We start from the raw sequence: 6,306 nt of genomic DNA on the forward strand, positions 1-6,306 counted from the left end.
AAATCTATTTATTCCTACTTCAGGCCAACAGCCTGAAAGGATGGGACACCACCACTTAACACACCCTGTAATTCTTCTGATGTCAAGTCTCGTACACCCAAATACCTCTCTGCAGCTGCCACCACAACCTCTATTTTCTGCGACTTACGTTCCATCCCTGCAGTACAGTTGATAACCATTGCTATAAATGCCAAAAATCCAATCTTACTGAAACATATATCACTTGTTGGTTTATCCCTCTGTACTGGTACAGATCTGGTACTCACACCATTCCTCTCAGGATCCCTCCCCCTTGACCCATCTTCCACCACTTTCTTCACTGCCTGAGCATATGACAACTTCAGCACTACTCTAACCCTGGAAACCTCAACCTGCCTCTCTCGCACCGGACATTTCGGATCACCAGCCCCATGGGCACCCCTACAATTAACACATACTACTACTTCCCCCAATGCTACACATTCCTTTGTCTCATGCCCTTCTGCACACTTCTCACACCTAGGAACCTCCTTCCTACACACTGCTGCCACATGCCCATAAGCTTGACACCTGTAACAACGTCATGTATTCGGCACAAAAGCTCGTACCGGATAATTTATATATCCTAACATCACTTTGTCGGGCAAAGACTCAACATCAAAACTCAAAAGAACAGACAGTGACTCTTCTGTTTCTCCACTCACACCACCCTGTTGGCGTCGCGCCAAACGACGAGCATCACAAACACCGGGAATCTTCCCTTTCAGTTGGTCAGCTTTCACATTTACCACTACCCCAGTAATCACGCCTTTCAATGGCGCCCTTTTCTTGAGAGCAAAACAATTCACATCTCTTGCCCCCTTTCGTTTAACACGGAGCGCCTGCTCCCTCTGACCAGCAGAAACACAAACAATTATCACCAGACCACTTCTGGTTACCCTCACCGATTCCACAGCACCTAACTGTTTTCACCCACCCTGAAACCACAAATGGAACTGCCAAAAGGCAAGGGTCCACTTTTTCCAAAAACTTCACTCCTACTGTCACAGACTCATCTTTATCCTGACCCTCGTGCAAACCTCGGGCTCCGAGAACTTCACCACAGTTACCACCTCCGATACTTTGCCCTCATTCATTTCCATTTCTCCTCCTGTCTTCAACTCACTCTGCTTACACTTTCTACCATTCTTCTTTAACAAACCATCTCCCTTTTTTCCGCCATTTTTAACTGACTCAAGTTCACCCTCTCCCTCCCTCTCTCTCTTAGACCTCCTCTGCCTCTCTTTTTCCCTCCATTCCTCCTCCGTATTCCAAGTATAACTCTCCTTATGATAGTACTGCACTTCACCTGACATACATCTGGTTCTAGCCTTGTCTAGGGACGCCATTTAACCGGCTGTCACAATCTCCCACCCTCATCATGCAAGTCTGTTGGGACAACAACATTTGTCTCATAACAGACCATTGAAGTTGTCGGTAACTCCGCACGGTCATTGCCTACTTCTTAGATTTAAAAAGTATTTTCATGTCCAACAACTGCACCGATTTAAATTATCAACTAAACGTGTATTTACAAGGCATGTCATTAACTATTGTATGTACTGAAAGGTTGTATATCGAAGCAATGGCATGGTTTGGGAGAGGTGGGTGCTGCTCAACGTGTTGTGTAGAAGTTGTAATAAACAGCCATCTTATCAGCTTCTTATTGTGCCACAGATTTTGACATGACACCCCCTTTCTCCCACTACCCACCACTCCCATTCAAAACTAAAGAACATGACAATATTGTGCAAGAAAAACAAGTAATTACAAGCAATCAATATGCACAAGGGGAAATAGTTTGTAACAAAAGAGGGAACACTGTAAATGTGAAATTAATTTATATTGTTGTGTTAGGTATGGTTTTTCCTACACTGAGTTGAATGTGATTTAAGAAAATGACATTAATTGCTCAATATGTATTTGCATTGTTATGGGCACAACACTACATTTTCTTGCCAAGATGAAAAATACATGATGGTTGCCTTGAGGAAGTGTGTCACCTATTTTGGTACCCAACATCCAAAAAGGGTTTTATGAAAATATATTGAGATTTTATATAATTAAAATTGTATCTAAAACCAAGTGTAGTGCAGATAAACAGGAGCGCCTGTCAGGCCATCATACAAAACAGCTTACTGCAGCCGCCGACAGGTTTGAGCCAATTTGCTGGATGGCTAAACAGCAGTATTAGCCAAGTACATAACAACAAGCAGTTTCTGCAGACACTCTTCAAAGTTTAATCCACAGCGGGGCTCACACAATCAAATTCCCACTGTTTCTCACATTCTAAAACATAGAAAAACAAACACCAGATCCTGATGTACAGTGCTGTCGTTGAAGAAACTGCCATAGGAATATTTGCATTCAGACTGAAGAGAAGCAGTTGACTTCTTCACCGCTGTGAATGAACTCTAGGGCACATAATGATGTATGAGTCAACGTCTGCCTCTGAAATGGCACCCTATTTCCTATTTAGTGCACTACTTTTGACCAAGTTCCATAGGACATAGGGAATAGGGTGCCATTTGGGACGCATATAAACTTTACACCAGTTGAACTCGGGGGCCACTTCCAGTCTATGTCTGAAGTGATACTGGCCTTGTGTGACAGATTCAATGTTCTTCTGCTCGACCAGGCGACCATGGGACATGGGTTGTGACATCAGCAAGACAGGAAATTGCACCAGCTGCCCCAGGCGTGTGAACGGTGTGAAAGGCCAGGGACATCTGGGTCTTATTCACTAGGCACCAAATGGAAGAAAACAGACTAAAACGGGGAGGGAGTATACCAGAACTTGTCCAATAAGAAACACTCTTTTGTTTTCCGTTGCAAAACATTTCTCTATGGTGAGCACTAATGAATATGACCCATATTCATTAGGCACCAAACAGAAGGTGGTGTGGTCAAAAGAAGTGCACTATATACGGAAAAGCATGCCATTTGGGACAAACCTAAGTGTTGTCATCACAGCAATGTGATGCAACACTAATGCAACAGATAGACAGCCATTGCGTTCACTTCTTTGGAGAATGATGGGTTTCTGATGTCAGCCATTTTGCTTTCACTTCTTTGGAGCACGATGTGTGCGATGGCACGTGAAAGCACAGGTTGAGTTAAAGTGATGGCCCTGTGTAGCATAAATGTCCTACAAAATGGGTTCAAGATGACTTCTGAATAATACAGAGGTCATTTAACATGCAAGGCTGTATACTGTAGGTGTTAAAGGCTGCTTCAGTGACTGCATGGTTATAGGGTGTCTTGCTGAGACAGGCTGTCCTAATATGGACACCGTACATTTGCATGGCATTGAAGGCCCTACTCAGACTTGGATATTATATTTTTTTCTGCATCCATAGTTGATTTTGATTTGGCTGGAGATCTTGTCTGCGTTATGAATGCACTAGCTGGTTGCTGGTTATTTCCCCTCAGAATACCCAGTAGCCAGAAATGTATAGGCCTATGTACTGTAACGATATGGCCAAATATTCTGTATTGGTCACAGGAGTAGGAGTAAGTTGCCCCTATCTCTGATCTTAGGTCAGCTTTGCATTTTCCCCACAAATGGTAAAGGTTAGGATTGGGTGAGGGGAAGCTGATCCTAGATCTGTACCTAGGAGAAACTTCACCCTTGAGCTTGGTCATAGCTGTCAATTTTTCTCAAGGATAGTTCCAACCTGAGCCTTTGGATGGTGCAAGAGCATTGCTAATGTTTCATATTGCTGTAAGTGTAGAAATGGTTGGAAGATCTGTTTTTTATTTGGTATAATTATTGTATTGCAGTGTCCCTTTTGGTAGGTACTTTATTGAACCATAATAGTATTTTTCCCTTTTTCTGAATACTACAAGATTATGCTCTACTGAAAGTGCTTTATCTGGAAAGTTGACTGCTGAGATGTACACTTTTTTTGGTTTATATTTACAGTGCACTAATAGACAAAATACTAAAATATAGTTTTGAGTGTCGAATTCCTTTAACAGTATCCATGTCTGCACACCATCACCCCACTGGTAATCCATCAAACCAGTATAAAACCGTCATGTGTTGGAAATACGCATATTATTCAACCATATACTGTTATGTTAGATATCCATACAACATATTCTCATTGTGTGACAGGTTTTCTGAGTTTTTCCTACGACTAGGGCCCTGGGTTTTTCCTGGTCAAGTCACGTGGTCAGGAAAACCTCAGGGTAGTACTGAGGAATGAAGTGACGCTTTAATGCAAATTCTGGTTTAGCTTTAGCATAGATTTAGACAAGTGAAGAATGAGACAGCTGTTTTGAAAGCATATTGGAAAGCATTTATATAACAATCAGTTTATCTTCCTCTCCAACTCACTCCATGATTGACTCCATGACTGAAGAAGCTAGAAAAGGAGCATTTTATTATGACTCGGCATGAAAGTCATTTTATTGTGCTGCATTTTTTCAAGACACACTGTTCTCTTCCTATGCACTTTTGACCCTGACAACAGAACATTGGCTTTGCTGTTATGATCATTTGGCATGAGTAAGACAAAGCCTGAAATCGGAGGAAGAAGAAAACCAGGAACGACGAAATGAGAGGTGAACCAATCAGACAAGCCTTGGAGCTCTCTCTCTCTCTCTCTCTCTCTCTCTCTCTCTCTCTCTCTCTCTCTCTCTCTCTCTCTCTCTCTCTCTCTCTCTCTCTCTCTCTCTCTCTCTCTCTCTACTGCAATTAGAGGCAGACAATGCCACCCCTGTGTGTATCTGTACATGCAGTACCTTGATATACACAGGTATGTGCCTCATGTTGGGTATGCTAGAGGACCTGTGTATCTCACTATAGTCGTCAGGCAACACTATCTTCTCAGTGTGAGATCATGCTTTCAATTGACTCAGATCACTGGTCCTCTCTAGCATACCAAACATGAGGCACATACCGGCGTATATCAATTTACATACTGGTGAACCGGCGTTTGAGTTGTGTGGTTGCAATATCAACAGTCCCTTATCTCTAGTATATCTTAGCATGCATAATTCAAGACTAAGTTTAAATTGTGTGCAGCACAATGGACATATAATGCACAATGAATGTCTCAGGAAAGACTGTCTGGGTTGGCAATACTTAGTATCGAAAACAGTTGGGCCTGCAACCTGGACCTACAGGCAGTGGTAAAAACATTTGCACACACAAAATGAGGACTTCAGGAGAGTCTCTCAAGTCGGATTTAATTTGATTTAGGCCGAATTTAATTGACCTTGAATACTGCAGCTATCTGTCTATTAGCCAGATAAAACCCGCTGAATTCAACAATAAATAGTGGCTGAATTTATCCTCAAGCCGATTACTTTTTTCCTCATTGTTAGGCTATTTGATGTGTAATGTTTATTAAAAAGTTTAGAAGTATCACCTACAGTGGGGGAAAATAGTATTTAGTCAGCCACCAATTGTGCAAGTTCTCCCACTTAAAAAGATGAGAGAGGCCTGTAATTTTCATCATAGGTACACGTCAACTATGACAGACAAATTGAGATTTTTTTCTCCAGAAAATCACATTGTAGGATTTTTTATGAATTTATATGCAAATTATGGTGGAAAATAAGTATTTGGTCACCTACAAACAAGCAAGATTTCTGGCTCACACAGACCTGTAACTTCTTCTTTAATAGGCTCCTCTGTCCTCCACTCGTTACCTGTATTAATGGCACCTGTTTGAACTTGTTATCAGTATAAAAGACACCTGTCCACAACCTCAAACAGTCACACTCCAAACTCCACTATGGCCAAGACCAAAGAGCTGTCAAAGGACACCAGAAACAAAATTGTAGACCTGCACCAGGCTGGGAAGACTGAATCTGCAATAGGTAAGCAGCTTGGTTTGAAGAAATCAACTGTGGGAGCAATTATTAGGAAATGGAAGACATACAAGACCACTGATAATCTCCCTCGATCTGGGGCTCCACGCAAGATCTCACCCCGTGGGGTCAAAATGATCACAAGAACGGTGAGCAAAAATCCCAGAACCACACGGGGGGACCTAGTGAATGACCTGCAGAGAGCTGGGACCAAAGTAACAAAGCCTACCATCAGTAACACACTACGCCGCCAGGGACTCAAATCCTGCAGTGCCAGACGTGTCCCCCTGCTTAAGCCAGTACATGTCCAGGCCCGTCTGAAGTTTGCTAGAGTGCATTTGGATGATCCAGAAGAGGATTGGGAGAATGTCATATGTTCAGATGAAACCAAAATATAACTTTTTGGTAAAAACTCAACTCGTAGTGTTTGGAGGACAAAGAATCCTGAGTTGCATCCAAAGAACA

This window comes from Coregonus lavaretus (genome assembly GCF_964263955.1).
Source record: "Coregonus lavaretus genome assembly, chromosome: 15".
Taxonomy (NCBI): domain Eukaryota; kingdom Metazoa; phylum Chordata; class Actinopteri; order Salmoniformes; family Salmonidae; genus Coregonus; species Coregonus lavaretus.